The 25,901-nt window shown below is 41.5% G+C and overlaps 1 long non-coding RNA gene across 2 annotated transcripts; it reads left to right on the top strand.

Annotated features, from left to right (window-relative positions):
* Positions 1–282: 282 nt before the first annotated feature.
* Positions 283–24,096, top strand: LOC127933077 (uncharacterized). 2 transcript variants are annotated; one of them, XR_008147291.1, is made up of 3 exons: positions 283–579; positions 23,689–23,827; positions 23,992–24,096. It is a non-coding gene; the product is annotated as an uncharacterized LOC127933077 (long non-coding RNA). The 2 variants fall into 2 exon arrangements; XR_008147292.1 differs by lacking the exon at positions 283–579 and adding an exon at positions 23,403–23,529.
* Positions 24,097–25,901: the final 1,805 nt, after the last annotated feature.

Here is a 25,901-nt window from a genome sequence, read left to right on the forward strand (position 1 = left end):
GTATAAAATAACTCATATGGCAGGCAAGATCCTGAGGAGAAATCAAAACAGGAAGTGAGAAATCTTAGCTTTGTATGTATTCACCACAGTCCCCAATGAAATCCCCTTGAGATATTAATGATGTTGCACTGCCTGGGGGTTCCACTAGATGTCAACCATCTATAGAAATTTGAATGAGACTTCTCCTGTGTTGTGGGAGTGAATGAGAGCAGAATCTATCAGGTGTCTGGCAGTCAGCCATTTTCTGATCACGCTTATTCCTCATGGTATCCACTTGCGTCCCATTGCTCACGAAGACACAAAGGAATACTCCTGTTGGAACTTTATTGAAGCTATATATAAAAAAACATCCTAATGATTGATTTTGTACTTAGTTTGAAATGTTTCTTTGACCTGTAATATAACCTTTTGAAGTTTTTGTCCGACGTAACGCTGACCAGGATGAGCGTTTGGATATGTATACCAAACACGCTAACAAAAGAAGGTATTTGGACATAAATAACGGACATTATCGAACAAAACAAACATTTATTTTGGACCTGGGATTCCTGGAGTGCTTTCTGATGTAGATCATCAAAGGTTAGGGAATATTTATCATGTAATTTCTTGTTTATGTTGACGCCATCATTGCGGCTATTGTGACTTTTACTTCTGAGCCGTCTCAGATTACTGCATAGTTTTCTTTTTCCGTAAAGTTTTTTTGAAATCTGACACAGCGGTTGCATTAAGGAGACGTATATCTATAATTCTATGTGTATAACTTGTATTATCATCTACATTTATGATGAGTATTTCTGTTGAATGATGTTGCTATGCAAAATCACTGGATGTTTTTGGAAGTAGTGAATGTAATGTGCCAATGTAAACTCATATTTTGATAAATATGAACTTTATCAAACAAATAATACAAGTATTGTGTAGCATGAAGTCCTATGAGTGTCATCTGATGAAGATGATCAAAGGTTAGTGATTTATTTTATCTCTATTTGTGGTTTTTGTGACTCTGGCTGGAAAATCTTTGGCTGGAAAAATGTTTTTCTGTGGCTATGTGGTGACCTAACATAATCGTTTGTGGTGCTTTTGCTGTAAAGCATATTTGAAATCGGACACTGTGGTGGGATTAACAACAAGATTAGCTTTAAATTGGTATGAGATACATGTATGTTTGAGGAATTTTAATTGAGATTTTTGATGTTTTGAAATTGGCGCTCTGCACTTTCACTGGTTGTCATCATCGCTCCCGTTAACGGGATTGCAGCCATAAGAAGTTTTTTAAGGGCCAGGCTTGCTGCTCTGTTCTGGGCCAACTTTAATTTGGATATGTCCCTCTTTGTGGAACTAGTCCAAATGTGATACAACTAAGGCCTATAGAACTTGCTAAGTTGATTGTGATGTCAAGAAAGCAGAGCAGCGCTGTATCACAGACAGACCTCTCTGGCAGGTAGCCTGGCAGTTAAGAGCATTCGTCCAGTAATCGAAAGGTCGTTGGTTTAAATCCACACGCCAACAAGTTGAAATGTGCCCTTGAGAAAGGTAATTAACCCTTATTGCTCCAGGGTCGCCGTCAATAATGGCTGATCCCTGGCTCTGACCCCACTGTCAGGGGAAGTGGGATATGCAAATAAACACATTTCCAATTCACATGTAAAATACGACAAATATAAGCACTCCACCAATTGTGATTATTATCTTAGCTACCGTTGCATCTATATGTTTTGACCATGTCAGTTTGCAATCTAGGGTTACACCAAGCAGTTTAGTCTCCTCAACTTGTTCAATTGCCACAATATTGTAAAGGATTTATTGTAAAGGTTTTATTTCCAATTCACAGGATTCAATGCTAAACACATGCCACGTGCCACTGGGAGCGTTAACCCAATAGAGCAGCAATGAGCTGGACTGGAGTTCACTCTATTTGAGCACCAGAGGTCCAAGCACAGTAGCTTTTAATTACTCCGTAACAGAGCTCTTAAAAGGCACTGATACATGACTGGCTGATAACACCTGCCCGGCCAGGCCATATTGTATTTGCCATGCCTGGGAGTGATGGAAAGTGCAGTTAATCAAACTGCCACTGTGAAAAGAAATCTGCTCCCCCCTCTCTGGCTAACAGAAATCAATGTCCTGGCTGGTTATTTGTGGAATCACATCCTGTGCTGCGATGTTTCCGTCCAAGGTCAGCTCACGCAGCACTTTGGGTTCCATTATTTACCCGTGTGATCTGTGATAACCATATTGGGTTGTCGTAGGCCTTGGGGTCTCTTGAGGCAGGGTTTCCCAAACTCGGTCGCGAGGTCCAGCCTGGATGCACGTTTTGCTTTTTGTCCAAGCATTACACCGCTGATTCAAATAATGACAGATTGTTGATGAGTTAGGTGGTGGGGGGGACCCTGTTCTGAGGGACCTATTGCCAGGGTTACTCATTATTCTGCTAAAAAGACAGACTTACTGTGTTTAAACCAGGAGAGATTGACATGCATATTATAGATTTTATCCCTCCATGTACATTTTACATGGAGGGATAGCCATGCTGCTCTACTGTAATTCTCCATAGGAGTTATTCAAATCACTTCTATAGAGGCAGACAGCATGCACTATGGGGGTGCCAAGTGGATGAGAGTGGAGAACGGTACTGCTCGAGGATGCCTTTTAGAAGATTAATAATGCACTTTGGCTGAATTAAATCTCAGTATTATGGGAAGACTCAGGACATGCAGGAACTGAACTAATCGTATTCTACTTTTTGGTACAATACCTTTCTTTTCGAGGGAATAGAAAAGCATTTTCAATTCAATGGTTCCAATTGATGTTGTTGCCACTGTTACACAGCCACATAACCTCTAATGTCACACTTGAATAGATCTGACTGTCATTGTGTCTTGTTGGTGCATGAAGCTTTGTCTTTCATGCAGAGAGAGGATTGTTCCCCACAAACAAAAAATACTATTCACAGGAACGTCTGTTTGCTTGGAAAGTTTTTAGAAGGGTTGGAACCAAATGGAATGTGATTTTTACAGTTAATAATAATCTCAAGCCCTTTGTGCCTATAGCTAACATGCAACAAAGGTTTATAGCTTATATGTTGAAGACTTGTTGTGTCAGGTTGATGACATGTTATTACAGTCCATTCCCCAAGCTGTTTGAGGGACTTGGTAAATAAACGCACCACCCTGTGTGTACTGAATCACCACATGCATCTATTTTACTCACAAACAAAACCACATTTATACAACAAGTCTTCTCTAATAGTGACAAAAGTGATTTTCTCTAAACAAAGTATCTACACCCACGCCACTTTCTGTTGCATTAGCCTAACTCACTACGCACTACAGTATGTGTTTGTGTAATCACTTTCACTCTCATCTTGTTGTTCAGATGTGTTAGGTTGTATGTTAGGTAAAGCCTACACTCTTAGAAGAAAAGCTGTTATCTAGAACCTAAAAGGGTTATTTGGCTGTCCCCATAGGAAAACCCTTTGCAGAAACCCTTTTGGTTCCAGGTAGAACCCATTTCAGTTCCATGTAGAACCCTTTCTACAAAGGGTTTTACATGGAACCCAAAAGGGTTCTACCTAGAACCAAAAAGGGTCATCCAATGGGGACAGCCAAATAACAATTTTGGACCCCTTTTTTTTTTACTAAGAGTGTAGAGTTAAAATAAGATATTGGTGGTGCTATTTTGTGTAACTTTACTGTTCTTGTCACAGCTGCAGGGACAAAGGGAGCTGGAGCACATGTTTCTTTGCCACATATATTTATTGAAGAGATGAGAGGATGGTATATTTTCTCTATGAATCACCAGTTTGCCTCTCTGCCTCAATCTGCTGTGCAATAACTCTAGCCCATGGGAAGACATGGTTAAAATCCCCATCCAATGAGAGCTGTTTTGGAATGGGAAAGGATAACCTTATTTGCAAAGTGATTTTTAAACCCCCACCAGGGCCATTTAATAAACTATCATGAAAGCTTTATGAAAAATGATATGAATACTATAGATCCCGGGTCCCGACTCTGACCTCGTCTCATCTGCCTGGCAAAAAGTTGTGTCTGCCGCGATGTAATGAATTATTTTCAAGCTTTCCACCCATAATTCCTCCCTGACTGTAAGGTATTTCTTTTTCCTTCTGCCATTGCTGGTGGTACAATATGGCCTCCCAAAAGAATACAGAGTATATTGTGTGCATGAAGAATATAATAACAATGTTTTCCATCCAGAACAAACATGATTATTCTGAGGGGGCGGATAGGCATTTCAAAGTAGAGAATGTCCACGGCAGATTACAAATCTTCACATTTAGCACTTCTAAATTCAACATTTTGCGCTAAAAATAGACATTATTACATGATTATTATGATCAACATAAATAGCTTAATGAAAGGGCAAAGGGCTGCAAAGGAGGACTATGAAAGAAAATAAACCAGTGCGCTCTGCTTCATCTCAAATCAGGATGTTCTCCTCTTGACTACCCGTATGTATCCATGCGAAACAAAGATGTATATTAAATGGAACATTACGTTATAGAGAGCATCCACTGAGCTGTGCATTATGCATATATAAGACATAAAAGGAACCGACCTCAAGACCTCTGACTCCCTCCCTCCTTCCCCCATCTCCCTCCTATATCTGCGCCATCAGGGACGCGTCACGCGCCAGGCTGTTCACTACAGCCCAGCTATCCTGCTGATAGGAAGGGGAATGTCTGGAGGCCAGGAAAGGGTCACGTGTTCTGGGGGAAGATGGAGGAGAGGTCTCCGGACCAGTGAGAGGTCAGACAAGCGGCACGGCCTTGGGCCTGGCAGTGCTCACATTGCGCAGCATCACAGATAGCTATATTTAGGCAGGGGAAATGCCCTCACAGGTCACAGCACTTTAATGTCACTTGTTTGGTTTCAGACTGCACAGGAGCAACATCATCTCTCTCTTTCTCTAATCCTCTCTCTCCCATCCTCTCTCTTTCTCTCGCTACAGGTCTATCTGTCCGTCTGTTTTTCACGCTTCCCTCTCGTCTCTCTCATCCAAATAAAACATTTATGTTTTGACAACTTTCATTGCTTACACGTTTGCACTACCTTGCACTAATGCAAGCATTATTTTGCTAGTAATATGTTGCACACAAATAGCCCACAACGAGATTTTTTTGCAAAACAGAAATAACAAAACATGTTGAAAATCTGCTGTGTTGTTCAATGTACACGTAACCAGGTCAAAAATAACGATATACGGTTCACAATTCTCCCACATAGGGAAATAGAGACTGCAAGAAGAGCCCTGTGTCTTCAGGCTATTCGGTGTGGGAGAATGGGAAATGTGGGTACCAGGTGTCCAAGTAGGTTACACCGTAACTGTGTGTGTGGAAAACATTTCATCACAGGTCAGACATTTAACTGGTTTAGTATAGTCCGTTTGTAACTCCACTCACTACTTGTAGCTTTATAGTCCGTTTGTAACTCCACTCACGACTTGTAGCTTTATAGTCCGTGTGTAACTCCACTCACTACTTGTAGCTTTATAGTCCGTTTGTAACTCCACTCACTACTTGTAGCTTTATAGTCCGTTTGTAACTCCACTCACTACTTGTAGCTTTATAGTCTGTTTGTAACTCCACTCACTACTTGTAGCTTTATAGTCTGTTTGTAACTCCACTCACTACTTGTAGCTTTATCCGTTTGTAACTCCACTCACTACTTGTAGCTTTATAGTCTGTAACTCCACTCACTACTTGTAGCTTTATAGTCCGTTTGTAACTCCACTCACTACTTGTAGCTTTGTAGTCCGTTTAACTCCACTCACTACTTGTAGCTTTATAGTCCGTTTTTTGTTGTTGTTGGTCTTGGCTAGCTTAATGTTCCGGTCGGTAGCTAGCTAGAACTCACTCACAAGTGGCTGCTAGCATCTTCATGAAAAGGGGTGAAGGAAGCCCTACAATATGATGTTTTTCTAAGTAGTGGGAACAGTAGGGAGCAGGCAATGTTGAAAAGTCATCTTTACACATGTTGTACTTTTCTTAAGTGGAGTTTTGTAATTGACTAAAACAAGCAGACAACCAGAAGATTGTGTTTGAAAAAGGTGACGTTTTTTCTGTGAGCTAATGGGGTAACCTAGGTTACCACAGGTTGTTTTTCTTACAGGCGGGCATGGTTGCGATGGTCTATCTAATAGTGACTGGGTCTATGTGCTTCCTTAATTAACGAATGCCAAAAACAATTAAAAACAGTTTGTGACAGCCTGGAAGCATTCTACCCGGTACCGCTGGCCTGCTGTGTAACACTAATTACCTGTGGTACATGTTGTCACAACCAATCACAACAGACTGCTAAAGTATGCATATATTATATTGTATACTTAATGTGTCTACTAGGTGGTCTATTCCCAAGGTTTAATGGAGGGCAGAAATTAACAAGGAAAATTCCATATGTTCCTCTGTACTCTTACTGTTAGTAGAATATAGAAGAACAAAGCTTTCTGCTAATATGATACATTTTTGTTTTCATGAAAAATCAACAGCACTCTCCAGCGTTCGGATTACATTTTTTACTTGAGCCACCCAACAAAATTGCTCAAAAATCAATTCCCCAGACTTTTATACTACCATGTCCAGTATGAGGTCCACTGGCAAGTTTACTGGCATCCAGGTGTGATCACAGGACACCAAAAAATGTTTTTCCTGAAATGTTGCGACTGTTTTGTATCAAGTCTCCACAGTATCTCTAACAAGGCTACTGTTTTCAACCTAACATATCTATCTAGACAAACATCTCATGGATAAATCATGCAATTAACACTTCTTAAAAAACACAGTGAACACGGTTATTCCTCTGCCCGGAAGATGTTGTTTGCGGGTGTGACAACTGCATCTCTGTATAAAGTATGCTTTAGCTAGTATAGTATGTTGTGTAACATTGACATTGTGGAGGACTCTTAAAAACAGGGGGAGGACACCATCCATGCCAATGTAAAAAGTGAGGCATTTAAAGCATGGCTGGCTCCAGAGTATCCTCTGTGCTTATGTAACGGAGGCCTGTCACTGTGACTCAGCATCAGCGTTGAAGTGCAGAGCACAGCAACATGGGCCTTGTTAATGTTGACCCAATTTAACAGGCGTGCAGCCAGGCAGGAAGGCACCGCATGTCACTCCCCAACATCAATTCAGCAGCTGATGATTTACTACTGAACCCACCTGATAATTATAGAGAGACGTTTTTAAAACAGGTGACATTGCTGCCTGTCTCGGCAGGTAGGGAGGGACACTTCAGACTATACACTGGCTGAGAGTCTCGTGAGGAGGTTTAGTGACGGTAGAGACTCTACCATAGAGAGGGTTTGGCTTGGGAAATGTACAGACTAGGTGCCGCTGTACTGGTTTTAGTCCAAGAGTGCATAGTGCTCCTTTTCAGTCTACAGATTTGATAATATCTTATTGAGGGAACAGATCCGTGCCATAGTCTCCATAGAGAGAGTGTTACTATTGTCCACCCCACTGGGTTCCATCCCAGACACTGTTGCATGCTGCCATCTGCACTAATATCCTCTAACTGAATGATTCATGTGTGTCTGAAGGGGTTGGGTGCTGTTTGAAACTTCAAGGCCCAGTGCAGTCAAAAGCGTCATTTCCTGTATTTTATATTTCCACACTATGAAGTTGGAATAATACTGAGAAATTGTGGAAATTGATCATGATAATGCTCTTTTAGTGTAAGCGCTGTTTGACAAGATGGGATGGTGTTTTGACCTGCCTGGTCACATTAACTATCAAATGAGTTAATAGACCAATAAGACAGAGTTCCAAACCTCTCTGCCAATAGCAGCTAGTTTTCAGTTTCCCCCTCCCCACTCAAACCACTCCCAGACAGTCCTAGCAAAATTCTTGCTTGAGAAATTGCGATTTGCTAAGAAGCTAATTTTGTTCCTTGTTTCCAATAAAAATGGTCAAAAGGTACCTAGTTGTTACCCAGAAATGATTTGATACGGAGATTAAAAATGTTAAAAAAGCAGAAGCTGCATTGGACAATCAGAACCAGATTAGACACGGGTCAAAAATAAGTAAATGAAATGTCATTTCCCCTGAGGCTGTTACTGTGTGTGGCTTTTGTTTATTAGCTTGCAGCAAAACCATACAGGGCCTACTGTACATCCAAATACATTCACAGTGTGAAAAGGAAACACACACATCAATGCTCTGAGGCAGATGATTCTGCACAGCTCTGCCACCCCCACGGAAATATCTGGCTTAGTTTAGATTGGCGCCGTCGCTATATATAGGCCTCCCTAAAAGCTAAAAAAAAAAATAAACGATTGATTATCTGTCATCACATGTTACTCATCACACATCACCCAGCGACGCTGCGGTCGTGGTGTGCATGCAGGGATGGAGGTGGCACTGGTGTCACCGTGTTTCCAATGAGCATTTTGGGAGTGTGCACATTATGGTACAGTGCTGTAGCTGCTCTCAGTGTGCTCCGACACAGACAGGTGATCAAACCACAGGGCTGTTAGGAGGAGGAGAGGAAGCTGGAGACCAGGGGTAAGAAGGATGATGCTTATAGAGGGGTCAAGGTCAAAGTGTCTGTTAGGAGGACGGGAAGAAGCTGGAGGGGAGGTGCTTATAGAGGGGTCAATGGTACAGTAAAGAGTGTCTGTTAAGAGGAGGGGAAGAAGCTGGAGGGGAGGTGCTTATAGAGGGGTCAATGATACAGTAAAGAGTGTCTGTTAAGAGGAGGGGAAGAAGCTGGAGGGGGTGCTTATAGAGGGGTCAACGATACAGTAAAGAGTGTCTGTTAAGAGGAGGGGAAGAAGCTGGAGGGGGTGCTTATAGAGGGGTCAATGATACAGTAAAGAGTGTCTGTTAAGAGGAGGGGAAGAAGCTGGAGGGGAGGTGCTTATAGAGGGGTCAATGATACAGTAAAGAGTGTCTGTTAAGAGGAGGGGAAGAAGCTGGAGGGGAGGTGCTTATAGAGGGGTCAATGGTACAGTAAAGAGTGTCTGTTAAGAGGAGGGGAAGAAGCTGGAGGGAGGTGCTTATAGAGGGGTCAATGATACAGTAAAGAGTGTCTGTTAAGAGGAGGGGAAGAAGCTGGAGGGAGGTGCTTATAGAGGGGTCAATGGTACAGTAAAGAGTGTCTGTTAAGAGGAGGGAAGAAGCTGGAGGGGAGGTGCTTATAGAGGGGTCAATGGTACAGTAAAGAGTGTCTGTTAAGAGGAGGGAAGAAGCTGGAGGGGGTGCTTATAGAGGGGTCAATGATACAGTAAAGAGTGTCTGTTAAGAGGAGGGAAGAAGCTGGAGGAGGTGCTTATAGAGGGGTCAATGGTACAGTAAAGAGTGTCTGTTAAGAGGAGGGAAGAAGCTGGAGGGAGGTGCTTATAGAGGGGTCAATGATACAGTAAAGAGTGTCTGTTAGGAGGAGGGGAAGAAGCTGGAGGGGGTGCTTATAGAGGGGTCAACGATACAGTAAAGAGTGTCTGTTAAGAGGAGGGGAAGAAGCTGGAGGGGGTGCTTATAGAGGGGTCAGCAATACAGTAAAGAGTGTCTGTTAAGAGGAGGGGAAGAAGCTGGAGGGGGTGCTTATAGAGGGGTCAATGATACAGTAAAGAGTGTCTGTTAAGAGGAGGGAAGAAGCTGGAGGGGAGGTGCTTATAGAGGGGTCAATGATACAGTAAAGTGTGTCTGTTAAGAGGAGGGAAGAAGCTGGAGGGAGGTGCTTATAGAGGGGTCAATGATACAGTAAAGAGTGTCTGTTAGGAGGAGGGGAAGAAGCTGGAGGGGGTGCTTATAGAGGGGTCAGCGATACAGTAAAGAGTGTCTGTTAAGAGGAGGGGAAGAAGCTGGAGGGGTGCTTATAGAGGGTCAATGATACAGTAAAGAGTGTCTGTTAAGAGGAGGGAAGAAGCTGGAGGAAGTGCTTATAGAGGGGTCAATGATACAGTAAAGAGTGTCTGTTAGGAGGAGGGGAAGAAGCTGGAGGGGGTGCTTATAGAGGGGTCAATGGTACAGTAAAGAGTGTCTGTTAAGAGGAGGGGAAGAAGCTGGAGGGGGGTGCTTATAGAGGGGTCAGCGATACAGTAAAGAGTGTCTGTTAAGAGGAGGGGAAGAAGCTGGAGGGGGGGTGCTTATAGAGGGGTCAATGATACAGTAAAGAGTGGCTGATAGGAGGAGGAGGAGGAGGAGAAGCTTATTGAGGGGTCAATGAGACATTAAGATTCCTCTGAGGACAGCAAATTACATCCCCACAGCTGTCTGATCAAAGTTTTCACAACTGAACCGGCTGCATATTTACCTGGTAAGCATAAACAGAATGCTTCACAACCATGGTTCACTTCCCACCATCTGTATAATGTCAAAGTCCAACTTAAAGGAATACTTTTGGCAATGAGGCCAGTTATCTACTTTCCCAGAATCAGGTGAACTCGTGGATACCATTGTTATGTCTCTGGCACCTTAATTTGGGAGAACGGGCTTGTGGTAATGGCTGGAGCGGAATGGGTGGAATGGTATCAAACACATGGTTTCCATGTGGCTGCTGCCAACATACTCAGATCTCAAATCTCTAGCCACTTTAATAATTAAACATTAGATGTAATAAATGTATCACTAGTCACTTTAATATAATGACACTTTCTATAATGTTTACATACCCTACATTACTCATCTCATATGTATATACTGTGCTCCAAACCATCTAATGCATCTTGCCATCGCTTATTCACATATTTATATGTACATATTATTTTTCATTCCTTTACATTTGTGTGTATAAGGTAGTTGTTGTGAAATGTTTTGTGTACTTGTTAGATATTACTGCATGGTCGGAACTAGAAGCACAATAATTTCCCTACACTCACATTAACATCTGCTAACCATGTGTATGTGACCAATACAATTTGATTTGATTTGATATTATGAGCCGTCCTCCCATCAGCAACCTCCCGTGCCTGGAACTACCTCAAATTGGTACACAAGGACAAATACTGTACACAAGGACATACAAATGGTATCTACTAGTTTGTCTGACTCGGAGGAAGTAGATAATGGGCCTCATTGCCAAAATCTTGAAGTATCCCTTGAACATAATGATAAGGTTTTTACAATGACACTTCACACCGATGACAGTAATAACTCTAGCCGGTAAGCAGGCAGATGAACTGGAACTCCCATCAGCACAGATGTGCTGGTGCCTTCTCCTAATGTTAACACATTCTTTCTCTCTCTTCCTCTGTATCTCCTTTGTCATCAATTGATGATGCCTGTTTAATGAGTGTGTTTGTGTTGTAGAGTGTTGTACTCTTTGGCTTGAGATATGACTGTAGGCTCAGGTGACTGTCAATGCATCGGATTAAACCCACAACCATGGTTCACTTCCCACCATCTGTAATACCTGAGGTCTTTCAGTTCCTAGGCTTTCTCTCCTTGCGATGGGGGGGGGGGGAAATAGATAATTTGATGCGTGTCACGAATCGGTCGACTGTGTGTGTTTGTTTGACTTTCAACTCTGGTTGTGACGCTTCCTGTGCATGCCGACAGTGATGACTCTATTTTCGTCAATGAATGGAGATTTACATTAAGATAAATGCAGTCAGGCGTCCAAACAACTCTCAGGCATTCTCTGATGATAATATTAGCATTACATAGAAACGCATTGGACTTGGTTAGACTTCACTATTAGCATGATTCATCTGGCATTAATTAATCATGAACTCAGAGTACAGAGGCAAATATTAATCAGAGTTTGGAATTTAAAATGTGTGTATGAGTAATTAAATTGAGACCTCCCTTTACTCACCTTTAGTGTGGAGTACCCTATAGAAATTAGGAGGGAATCTTCATGTTAAAAAGAGATCAACTGAACTACAAGAATTCAACACACATAGAGAGAGACCGAATTGAATTATCTTAAAGCTACTTGAACACAGAGACAATGTCACAAGGCTAATAAGGTACAGGCTCTACAGGCATAATAAAGACTTTAATTATGTCCTAAATTAACTAGCCAAAAGAGACAAATAAACACAGCTATGTTCCATTACGATTAAATCAACCAAACCAGAGGTCATTACAATACTACTAGTTGAGCAGCGTGCAGAGAAGAAGCAAACTGGAATGGTTTTAATGAGGCCCTGTATACAGACCGACTCATTGTCCCAAAGTGATGTCATCACTGTGCTGCCATTCCAATGCATAATGAAGAGGAAATGACATCACCAAGACCCCAGGATGACCATGCAAAATCTGCCTTGAAGGCGAATGCTTCAGACCAGACTAGAGTTAAGGAGTAGTGCTAGGCACAGCGAAGGGAATCAGTCAGGCATCTAGACATCCACCACCGTCTTTAAATATGAATTGGTGAGCCAGCCTCCTACTCAATCTCTCATAGCCCAAGAGGAATTTACACAGAGTGAAACCACATGACAGCTGAGATCTCAATTAACTGAAAGTCATTTCATCTGACTGTGGCAAAATGTGTTTAGCCCCAAGCTGTCATTAAAAAAATAAACATATTTGCTGACTTGTCAATCTGGAAGCCAATATAACTCCTGTCAGAACATACGATTTGAAACCGGATCAACAGTAATGAGCTTTCAAAGGCTCACTGGTCCTCTAATGTGCTTTAATATGATGTTTTATCCATTAAAAACATTATGGTATGTCCAGTTATCTGTTCACACTAGATAACAAAGAGATGTAGTTGTAGTGAGTTGTAGTGCTATTCTGCTTCTGCTGTCTTGAGGGTTTACATTTCAAGATAAGAATCCCATAAGATTCCCTGCTTCACTGGCTGCAATCTCTGTGCTATGTATAATACTAATAAAAATAACTTTATTTTTATAGTGCTTCACCTCATAAAATAATACAAATTTAAAACACTAACAAACATAGACCGAAGGAAGGAGAAAGAAACAGGATAGATAATTAAAATCATACTGAAATAATACATTAAAAAGCATACAAAAGTGTGTCTTCAGCAGGGATTTAAAAAGGCACTGATTCTGCAAGCCTGGTCACCTCTGGCAGACCATTCCAAAGTCTATGCATATCCTGGCAATGCATATTTCAACCACATGCTCCCTGTTTGTATTCCTGGCTTCCCTCCACCTCTACGTTTCTGTTGTCCCTGTCAGGAAGACTACACTGGAAGTGACAGAAACTGATATTAGATAGGAAATCCAGCCTTAGTATTCACCAACATCTGTGTGTTAACCTACAGTGATCATGGTCCTTGCATTGTAATAAATTCACTCATTGGAGTTCATTGGTCTGTTCTGTTCGGAAACATCTGATGTACACAACTGAAGATCACATGGAGGAATATTAACTCATGACTGTGGACAGATGAGGAGACAAATGGACCATCATTTGTATTCCATCATTATCTGACACATGCAAACCCAGCCAGACAGTACAATGCAGATGCTGACAGCTTGCCACAGAACAAGTCATGTGCATGATGTGTAGGCTATATAGACAGATCGTCCAGTGTCAGAGAAAACAACCTGTTGTACCATCCTGGGGATGTATCTCTATTTAAACCTTTAAACGGTGCCAAAGATGGCTGCCATAGTACTTCTATAAATAGACAGGAGCAATACATCAAGAGCTATTCTCATCATCTTTCAGTTAAAGCTAATACATTATTATGATTGTGAAGATTGGGCTGCAGTGGATAGCTGCCTTCTTACGGGCTCCTGACCAATTCTGATACTGTTTCTTTACCCTGATCGTACATAATATTTCCACTATCTCCTATGACCTAATGTAGCTTCTGGACATCACTATCCTCGATTTGGATGTTGGTTGAAAAGATAAAAGGCAACATATAAGGTCCCATGCTACATGAGCTGAAATAAAATAAGTTTTCCATACTCACAAAAAGCTTATTTCTCTCAAATGTTGTGTACAAATTTGTTCACATCCCTGTTAGTGACCGTTTTATCCTTGGCAGGATAATCCTTCCACCTGACAGGTGTGGCATATCAAGAAGCTGGTTAAACAGCATTGTCATTTCACAAATTAACACAATAAATCGGCACTCTAAAATGTGCAGTTTTGTCACACAACACAATGCCACAGATGTCTCAAGTTTTGAGGGAGCGTGCAATTGGCATGCTGCCTACAGGAATGTCCACCAGAGCTGTTGCCAGATAATTTAATCTTTATGTCTCATAAGCCTCCTCCAACATAAGCCTCCTCCAACGTCGTTTTAGATTTAGAGAATTTGGCAGTATGTCCAACCGGTCTCACAACCGCAGACCAAGTGTAACCATGGCAGCCCAGGACCTCCGCATCCAGCTTCTTCACCTGTGGGATAGTCAGCCCAGTCATGTGAAATCCGTGGATTAGGGCCCAATGAATTTATTTAAATTGACAGATGTACTATTATAAACTGTAACTCAGCAAAATATTTGAAATTATTGCATGTTGCATTTCAAATGGTGTTCAGTAATACTTCAACGAGTCGGCAGCTGTGGATGTACTGCTCCTTACGGACCAGGTACTAATCCCCGGGACTCAAGAGAGAAAGCAACGGTGCAAGAGAGGCAAACAAGTGGCCTCCCTGATGAGACTACGACAGTGTCTAAATTAACTGTCTCTACCCTCCTAACAAACTGGACGAACTCCATTCGAGACTCACCTCTCACCTGAAGAACTGTAATATCCTTTGTTTCTCTGAGACCTGGCTGAACAAGGACAATATACAGTACAGGTAGCTGTTTTGTCTATGCGTCGTCAAGACTGAACAGCAGCTTCGAGTAAGATATTAAGGGGATGTGTGTGTCTCTTTGTTAACAACAGCTGATGTGTGATTTCTAATGTTAAGGAATTTTCTAAGTTTTCCTTGCCTGAGTTAGAATACCTATATGCCGCAGACCATATTATTTACCAAGAGAGTTTTCATCTATTTTTCATGGTTGTATATTTACCACCACAAACCGATGGTGGCACCTAGACCGCAGTCAATGTGCTTTATAGGGCCATAACCAAACAAGAAAGTGTTTAGCCGGTATTTCTAATGCAGGGAAAGTGAAATCCGTTTTACCTCATTTTTACCAGCAAATCACCAGTGTAATTAGAGGGGATTTTGTTTTTAGATCACCTTCACTCCACACACAGAAACACAATTACAAATCTCTCCCTCGCCCCCCAATTGGCAAATCTGATCATAACACTATCCCCCTGATTCCTGCTTACAAGCAAAAACTCAAACAGGAATTACCTGTTTCGCTGGCACAGAATGGAATATATTCTGGGTTTCATCCAATAACATTAAGGAGTTTACCACAGTCACCAGCAGTGACCAGTGAGCTGAGCTTTCAAGGAGCGGGACACTAATCCGGACGTTTATAAGAAATCCTGCAGGCCTTCAAATAGTCAAAACGTCAATACGGGGCTAGGATTGAATCCTACCACGCCGACTCTGACACTCATTGGATGTGGCAGGGCTTGCAAACTATAACGGATTACAAAAATAAACCCTGCTGTGAGCTGCCCAGTGACTTGAGCCTATCAGAGGAGCTAAATTCATTCTATGCTCGCTTCGATGCAAACAACACTGAACCATACATGAGAGCACCAGCTGTTCTGGGGCGAATGTGTGATCTCGCACTCTGTCGCCGATGTGAGTAAGACCTTTTAAACATGTTAACATTCACAAGGGATTACCAGGACACGTACTCAGAGCTTGCACTTGCAAGTGTCTTCACTAACATATTCAACCTCTCCCTGTCCCAGTCTGTATTTCCAATATGATTCAAGCAGACCACAATAGCCCCTTTGCCCAGGAACGCCAAGTCAACCTGTCTAAATTACTATTGACCCATAGGACTCACATCTGTATCCATGAAATGATTTGAAATGCTGGTCATGGCTCACATCAACACCATCATCCCGGACACCTTGGACCCACTCCAATTTGCATATCGCCCCAACAGACCCACAGACGATGCAATCTCTATTGCACTCCACACTGTCCTTTCCCACCTGGACAAGAGGAACACCTACGTGAGAATGCTGTTCATTGACCAAAGCTCAGCGTTCAACACCATAGTGTCCCGCCGACACTCGGCCCTCTGTGGAATGAATTTGACACGTGCTCAACGCAATGGTGCCTCAGGGGTGCATGCTTAGACCCCTCATATACTCCCTGTTCACCCACTACTGCATGGCCACACATGACACCAACGCCATCATTAAGTTTGCTGACGACACAACGGTGGTTGGTCTGACAAGTGTGGTGCCAGGATAACATTTTACATTTACATTTAAGTCATTTAGCAGACGCTCTTATCCAGAGCGACTTACAAATTGGTGCATTCACAACCTTTCCCTCAATGTCAGCAAGACAAAGTAGCTGATCGTGGACTACAGGAAACGGAGGACAGAGCATGCTCCCATCCACATCGATGGGGCTGTAGTGGAGCGAGTCGAGAACTTCAAGATCCTCGGTGTCCACATTACTAAGGAATTATCATGGACCACACACACCAACACAGTTATGAAAACACATCTTCTCCCTTAACCTGAAAAGATTTGTCATGGGCCCTCAGATCCTCAAAAAGTTCTAAAGCTGCATTATTGAGAGACTCTTGACTGGGTGCGTCACCATTTGGTATGACAACTGCTTGGCATCTGACCGAAAGGCGGCTACAGAGGGTAGTGCATACGGCCCAGTACATCACTGGGGCCAAGTACATCATGACCTCTATACCAGGTGGTGTCAGAGGAAGGCCCTAGAAATTGTTAGACTCCAGCCACCCAAGTCATAGACTGTTCTCTCTGCTGCCGCATGGCAAGCTGTACCGATGTTCCAGGTTTAGAACCAACAGGACCCTGAAGAACTTCTACTCCCAAGCCATAAGACTTCTAAATAGTTAGTTAAATAGTCCGGGTAACTATTGGCTAACTATCTGCACTGACCCTTTTTGCACTAACTCTCATCACATACGCTGCTGCTACTGTTTAATATTTATCCTGTTGCCTAGTAACTTTATCCCTACCTGTACAGTTGAAGTCGGAAGTTTACATACACTTAGGTTGGAGTCATTAAAACTAGTTTTTCAACCACTCCACACATTTCTTGTTAACAAACTATAATTTTGGCAAGTCGGTTAGGGCATCTACTTTGTGCATAACAAGTCATTTTTCCAACAACTGTTTACAGACAGATTATTTCACTTATAATTGACTGTATCATAATTCCAGTGGGTCAGAAGTTTACATACACTAAGTTGACTGTGCCTTTAAACAGCTTGGAAAAATCCTTGGGAGCAATTTCCAAACGCCTGAAGGTACCATGTTCATCTGTACAAGCAATAGTACGCAAGTATAAACACCATGGGACCACGCAGCCATCATACTGCTCAGAAAGGAGATGCGTTCTGTCTCCTATAGATGAACGTACTTTGGTGCAAAAAGTGCAAATCAATCCCAGAACAACAGCAAAGGACCTTGTGAAGATGCTGGAGGAAACAGGTACAAAAGTATCTATTTCCACAGTAAAACAAATCTTATGTCGATATAACCTGAAAGGCCGCTCAGCAAGGAAGAAGCCACTTCTCCAACTGCCATAAAAAAGCCAGACTAGAGTTTGCAACTCCACATTAGAACAAAGATCGCACTTTTTGGAGAAATGTTCTCTGGTCTGATGAAACAAAAATAGAACTGTTTGGCCATAATGACCATCATTATGTTTGGAGGAAAAAGGGGGAGGCTTGCAAGCCGAAGAACACCATCCCAACCGTGAAGCACGGGGGTGGCAGCATCATGTTGTGGGCGTGCTTTGCTGCAGGAGGGACTGGTGCACTTCACAAAATAGATGGCGTCATGAGGGAGGAAAATTATGTGGATATGTTGAAGCTACATCTCAAGACATCAGCCAGGAAGTTAAAGCTTGGTCACAAATGGGTCTTACAAATGGACAATGACCCCAAGCATACTTCCAAAGTTGCAGGACAACAAGGTCAAGGTATTGGAGTGGCCATCACAAAGTCCTGACCTCAATCCTATAGAACATTTGTGGGCAGAACTGAAAAAGCGTGTGCGAGCAAAGAGGCCTACAAACCTGACTCAGTTACACCAGCTCTGTCTGGGGGAGTGGGTCAAAATTCACCCAACTTATTGTGGAAATCTTGTGGAAGGCTTGTGGAAGGCTATCTGAAACTTTTGACCCAAGTGAAACAATTTAAAGGCAATGCTACCAAATACTAATTGAGTGTATGTAAACTTTTGACCCACTTGGAATGTAATGAAAGAAATAAAAGCTGAAATAACTCATTTTCTCTACTATTATTCTGACATTTCACATTCTTAAAATAAAGTGGTGATCCTAACTGACCTAAAACAGGGCATGTTTACTTGGATTAAATGTCAGGAATTGTGAAAAACTGAGTTTAAATGTATTTGGCTAAGGTGTACGTAAACTTCTGACTTCAACTTTATGTACATATCTACCTCAGTGACCTTGTAACATTGCACATGGACTTGGTAGTGGTACCCTGAGTATATAGCCAATTAATGGGTACTAATTGTGTATTTGTTCCATGTGTTATTATTTTTCTATTATTTCTCATTTTTTGTCTCCTCATTATTGGGAAGGGCCCGTAAATAAGCATTTCACTGTTAGTCTACACCTGTTGTTTACAAAGCATGTGGCATATAACATTTGGTTTTATTTGACCACCAAATAGTCCTACAATGCTTTAGGCTATATACCCCATACCCTATCCCCTTGGGTCTAGCACACGGGCAGTTTCCATCACCTCTCCAATGGAGGATACGCAACAACATGAAGTCAGTGTTATTCTATGGTCAATGGCTGTCTCTCATTTGCCATTGTGCCAGATATCATATTGACATTTCACAAATGAGATTCCGTGCCATTTGATTAGATGTGAAGTCAACGTTTCACGCCTTTGGCTGCCTGGATACAGTTGCCATTGACTGGAGGGCCAAAGTGCACCAGAATATAAACATTTTTCACTGTGCTCAAGAAAGGGAGTGTGTGTCACGATTTCTGTGCTTGTGTTTGTTTGATTGCATGTGTGTGCGTGGGTGTGTGTGTGTCATCTGTGTAGTCATTCTTGTTTACTGTAACAGACATTAGGGAATATCTGTACTCCGATAAAGCATTAAACATATGGATTTGGATATGAAGACACACACATTCAATAACGTATCAATTCAGCATATGGATACACGCATGCCACGTAGAGTTGTAATTCCTCCACAAGTTATGAGACGAGAGATATATTCAAGTTTAAGTCTGTTTTGCACTATATTGTACAAGGGTATTTAAATAGATGAAAACAACAGGCTGGGATGATAATGAGTCACTGGAACTATGGGTGGTGACTTTTGAATAATTTGAGGTTGCGTAATATAACACATTTTGTGTTTCCATATGCCATATGAACTATAAATTTAGCCTGGGCTAAATTATCCCCGTCTCAACACTGAAGAGCTGGAGAGCGAGGATCGTTTGATGAGCACATTTAATCATCTCAGTCGCAAGTGATTTTTACATGTTCCAAAATTCAAATTCCTAATGATACTACATGCAGAGAGACGATAAGTATGTGTTTCTAGAGTCTAGACCTCATCAGGAAATGACTTTGGTGGCTGATCTCAACACTAACTAATACACTGTAACAATACAAATGAAAGATCGCTATGTGAAGTTCATCATACGGGCCTCGACACACAGAGGCAGATGAATTGTATGAAGAGCGTATTAAACATTAATCCATCCATTCACATTTCAACTCATTTCAATTTTGGACGCACATAAAAATCATGGATAATCCTCTAGATTACGTTGGCTGGAAAAACTGTAAATTTCAGTCTGAAGTGAACGTGGCCTAAATCTTTTGGGGCACTCCGATAGTCCTTTCTCATTACTTCAAATGACAAAGACTATGAAAGAGTGCTTTGGAGATGACATGTCTAGACAGTATTATCTTAAAATAACTATTTTACTAAACTAGCATCATCATTTGGATATAACGACTACAGTCAGTGCAGGTACTGCACACATACTTTTCCCATTATATCCTATGATTGTGATGACTCCATGCCTCTATGATTACATTGGCTTATTTCCCCCCTTGTTTTCCCACAAATTGGGTCTAATAGTTAGAGTTTTGTGATAATTCTTCTAAAAAAGCTCTGCACTTCCTTACAGGCGGTAAAGTATTCATAGATGAACTGTGTGTCCATGGATTTTCAAAGGTCTTCAGCATGCCCATCCCTGATTAAAAGGAACATATTAAGAGAGCATAATTGACTTCTCAAAGCCTGATACACAGTAACATACAGATGTAAAATCTTAATTTAACCCATATTGTCAGAGCAAATTAACGTTTAGTCCATAATGGTGCTTGATCGGTGGTTAAGCTATTAACTGGACAAAAGTAGGCTACACGAAAAGTGCAACACTATTAATATAACTGTGTGTTAGTGTGGGTTTTCAGTGAAAATATGTAAATCATGAAGCTCATCTGCATTTCCTGTGGTGCAGGAAAATTCTTGGCAATAAAAGAGTGATCAAATTAAGATCCTACATTGGTACATTATAGGTGCATCTCACACATTCACTTTCCTCTCTTATTTCTCCCCACCAGTGGAAGCTCCTCAGAGGAGGAAGGAGAGGACCATCCTCCTCAGTGAAATTTCATAAAAATAAAAATTGTGAAACATTATAAAAGTTATCCTTTTTAGATAAAACTATACCAAATATATTCATATGTTACCAAATAATTGATCAAAACACTGTTTTGCAATAAAGGTCTATAGTAACTTCAACAGCACTCTCTGGGGTAGCGCCATGGTGTAGCCGGAGGGCAGCTAGTTTCCGTCCTCCTCTGGCTACATTGACTTCAATACAAAACCTAGGAGGCTCGTATGTCTCACCCCCTTCCATAGACCTACATTGTAATCATGACCACTTCCAGAGGACGATCTCCAACCAATCAAAGCTTTTGGAGTATGAACTGACATGTTGTCCATCCAGTCAGAGGATTAGAATTGGAGAATGAATCTAGTGTGTTATATTGGGGTTGTGCCGCAGAGCATTATAGGGGAGTTCTATGTTTTGAGAAGCTTGGGGACATTGGATAGAGATTGAAAAGTGATATTTCAGCTTCTTTTTTTCAATTCTATTCAATTCAAATGAGTTTCTTCAAATTACAGGATATAGAGGAGGTAGATTATACATTGTTTTCCTGGTTTTAGAACTTTATTTTTGTGTCCAGTTAGTGCAATTTATGCGATACATACAGCCTATGTGCACTGTCCATTTGGTCAGGGTGAACTAATTGGTAATGTCATGTATTTATAGTCCATTTGTGTGCCAGGAGAAAATATTAATGTGATCAAATTTGGTTTATATTCAAAATTATGCTGGCTAGGCTGCCTATACGTTTTCAATCCAAAATGATTAACTGGAATTAATCAATCAACATAATAGTGATGAATACATTTTTTACAAGGCCTACAGTTGCATAGGCCTGCATGATGCAACTATACAGTGCCTTGCGAAAGTATTCGGCCCCCTTGAACTTTGCGACATTTTGCGACATTTCAGGCTTCAAACATAAAGATTTATAAAACTGTATTTTTTTGTGAAGAATCAACAACAAGTGGGACACAATCATGAAGTGGAACGACATTTATTGGATATTTCAAACTTTTTTAACAAATCAAAAACTGAAAAATTGGGTGTGCAAAATCATTCAGCCCCCTTAAGTTAAAATACTTTGTAGCGCCACCTTTTGCTGCGATTACAACTGTAAGTCGCTTGGGGTACGTCTCTATCAGTTTTGTACATCGAGAGACTGAATTTTTTTCCCATTCCTCCTTGCAAAACAGCTCGAGCTCAGTGAGGTTGGATGGAGAGCATTTGTGAACAGCAGTTTTCAGTTCTTTCCACAGATTCTCGATTGGATTCAGGTCTGACTTGGCCATTCTAACACCTGGATATGTTTATTTTTGAACCATTCCATTGTAGATTTTGCTTTATGTTTTGGATCATTGTCTTGTTGGAAGATAAATCTCCGTCCCAGTCTCAGGTCTTTTGCAGACTCCATCAGGTTTTCTTCCAGAATGGTCCTGTATTTGGCTCCATCCATCTTCCCATCAATTTTAACCATCTTCCCTGTCCCTGCTGAAGAAAAGCAGGCCCAAACCATGATGCTGCCACCACCATGTTTGACAGTGGGGATGGTGTGTTCAGGGTGATGAGCTGTGTTGCTTTTACGCCAAACATAAGGTTTTGCATTGTTGCCAAAAAGTTCAATTTTGGTTTCATCTGACCAGAGCACCTTCTTCCACATGTTTGGTGTGTCTCCCAGGTGGCTTGTGGCAAACTTTAAACGACACTTTTTATGGATATCTTTAAGAAATGGCTTTCTTCTTGCCACTCTTCAATAAAGGCCAGATTTGTGCAATATACGACTGATTGTTGTCCTATGGACAGAGTCTCCCACCTCAGCTGTAGATCTCTGCAGTTCATCCAGAGTGATCATGGGCCTCTTGGCTGCATCTCTGATCAGTCTTCTCCTTGTATGAGCTGAAAGTTTAGAGGGACGGCCAGGTCATGGTAGATTTGCAGTGGTCTGATACTCCTTCCATTTCAATATTATCGCTTGCACAGTGCTCCTTGGGATGTTTAAAGCTTGGGAAATCTTTTTGTATCCAAATCCGGCTTTAAACTTCTTCACAACAGTATCTCGGACAGGCCTGGTGTGTTCCTTGTTCTTCATGATGCTCTCTGCGCTTTTAACGGACCTCTGAGACTATCACAGTGCAGGTGCATTTATACGGAGACTTGATTACACACAGGTGGATTGTATTTATCATCATTAGTCATTTAGGTCAACATTGGATCATTCAGAGATCCTCACTGAACTTCTGGAGAGAGTTTGCTGCACTGAAAGTAAAGGGGCTGAATAATTTTGCACACCCAATTTTTCAGTTTTTGATTTGTTAAAAAAGTTTGAAATATCCAATAAATGTTGTTCCACTTCATGATTGTGTCCCACTTGTTGTTGATTCTTCACAAAAAAATACAGTTTTATATCTTTATGTTTGAAGCCTGAAATGTGGCAAAAGGTTGCAAAGTTCAAGGGGGCCGAATACTTTCGCAAGGCACTGTTCATAAAGCAAGCTCAGCCTTGTGAGTTCTATTGTTTATCAGTTGTTGTCTATGTGTCTGGGTAGAGGAAATCCCCCTCTTAATCTAGTCTAAATATAATTAATATGAACAAGTTTAAGGTAAGTGCAGTTGGACAGAGTTTTCACCCCCCCAGGGCCAGGAGTTTTATTTAGATTTTTTAACCATGTGACCTGATTAGGAAAACCTGGAACAATCATAGCCCGTATAAAACCTTTTTACAACTGATTAATCACTGTCATTCCTTATAGGGTCCAGTTTTTCTGGTTAGGTTAACAGATAAGGAAAAACTCTGGGCCCCATTGGGTAAAAATTGCCCACCCGCTCTGGGACCTATGGTGCCACCAGTCTGCCTGCAGTTGTCTGTTATCATCAGGTATGTGGATGATCAGGGCTTTATTCAGGACCTTTCTTAGGCTACTTTGACGTGTCAAGTGGGCGAGATGCACAGTCTGTGTTAAACTTCATGGAGAAACTTGTTCAAACCTAGGATGGCGCAGCTGTAATGGAATGTATCTGCTATTTGTATTTACAGCTAAGTCCCCTCCTGTTCCCTGATTAAGAGGTGATGACAACTCCACTACCATTGTCAACTCTCTCCTGACATGAACTGAAGCCACGTCTCATGTGCTCGCTCATCCACTGGCACATTGCATGTTTCCTCTCCAAGCACTGTGAGGAGCCCTATCCATTTTCTCTCATTACTATATGTAGAGTCAATCACATACACAATCACATTATTACCCATCAAATATTTTACTCCTTGCTTGGACTAACTCATTCTTAGCTATTTTGTCTCACTGTGTAATGTGTTGTCTTATTGTTTTTGTCTTCCCAGTTAAATCCTGTCCTGCACTGAAGTCAAGCCTCTGACCACATCAACTCATGCCTCATACCTCACTGCTGTGATCCCTTCTCAGTCCCATTCCCCATAATATTGTACAATACATGTCTTTAGTAAATGATTTAGGTGAACATAATTACTCTTTGATTATTTTTTAAATACACATAGACGTCTCCTTGCGCCTATACCATTGGTCTCCCATCCTCATCAATTGTTAAAGTCACCAGCCTCCACTGCTCTCCACTGTGGTACTGTCATAATGCTAGACACAATGCCATAGTAATTAGATTGTAACCAGTGTCTAAGGGCTCTATTCAATTCACATCGCGGAAGTTCAGCTTTAGTGTGATTGAAATGTAAAGGCAACGTTCCTACTTTAGCAGAGACTGCATTCACGGTAAACACTGCATATCAGCTCAATCAGAAATTACCTTGAAATGTGTATCTCGGGATCTGTAACGCTTCAGCTTTCCCCATTGAATTGAGCCCTAAAGCTCTTTTTCAGAACTCCATCAATCCAGAGCAGGACATCAGTTACTGTCGGTCATGGTGCACGGACCATGCAATGACGCACGTTACTTCTGCTATAAAGTGCTTCACCCAAGGGGAAAATCAATGACGAGCTTATCCCAAATGGGACCAGTCAGTTTGATATGGCACTCACACACTGTGTTTTAATGCACCACATTTGTAAACCATTCAGTGTGCTTGTTGACTAAACAAGGATGAACAGGCCGTAAACAGATAGTGAACGCCAGTGGACATGAAATGATAAAGCACCGCGCTTTCAGGATGGAGCGGTAAGAGGGACAGAGATGACAGATAAAGGGTCCTCAATATCGGTCAATCCCTCATCCCTGCATGACTACTGAGAGGGAGTGTGATCATGGCAACTTCCCTACTAGCATGCCCACATTGGCACCATGAGGGCCCGATGCGGGTTAAAATATTGACCCCATGTAGGCTGCCAACATTGGGCCAATGCGTCTTTGTTAATGGGCTTCACGTTGGCCCCCAAGGCATTTGCCCAGTGTGGCCCAGTGTGAGCAGCCCATATGTCGGGAATGCAGCCCTCACTTTGTCTAAAATAATAATATTTACCAAGAAAACATGCCCACATTGGCATGATGTGGGCCCAATGCAGGCAAAAATATTGACCCCATGTCAGTCAATAAATAACATTTATTTATAATGCCCTTTCTACATCAGCAGTTTTCACAAAATGCCTATACAGAAACGCAGCTTAAAACACCATGTGAGAACAAGCAATGCAGATTGTTGCGGATTCCCCCGGTACTGCTGCTCATTTCATTCAGCATCTCTGGAGGTCTACGTCACCGGCCTCGAGACATCACTGAACTGTTTCATTATGCACACCTGATTCCAATTCCCCTGATTAGTAATTGTATATATGTGCCCTCTGTTCGCCATTGTCTTGTCGTGACACAGATGTAGAATACACATTTGCTATTTGAGGGGAATGTATTTATTTATTTATTACAATTTAATTCAATGCATAATTGTTAATCCTTCAAAATGATTTATGTAAAGTGATACTTTTCTGGTACAATGTATCAGACAAAGTTCCTACTATCATACATACATTTTTACAAGAAGAACTGTTAAGTTTCTCATACGTCATATGCACTTATTAGGGCCAATGGGGTCATGTTTCCTGAGTTTGAGCCCTTCACGACCAGTGGTGGAAAAGGTTCTCAATTTTCATACTTGATTTAAAAGTAAAGATACCTTAATAGAAAAGTCTAAATGTATCAGGTTTTAAATATTCTTAAGTATTAAAAGTATAAATAATTTCAAATTCCTTATAAGAAGGAAACCAAATGGCAGTTTTATTTGCATTTTTTTAAATGTACAGATAGCCAGGGGCACACTCAAAAACTCTG

The sequence above is a fragment of the Oncorhynchus keta genome, chromosome 11 (assembly GCF_023373465.1).
Source record: "Oncorhynchus keta strain PuntledgeMale-10-30-2019 chromosome 11, Oket_V2, whole genome shotgun sequence".
Taxonomy (NCBI): domain Eukaryota; kingdom Metazoa; phylum Chordata; class Actinopteri; order Salmoniformes; family Salmonidae; genus Oncorhynchus; species Oncorhynchus keta.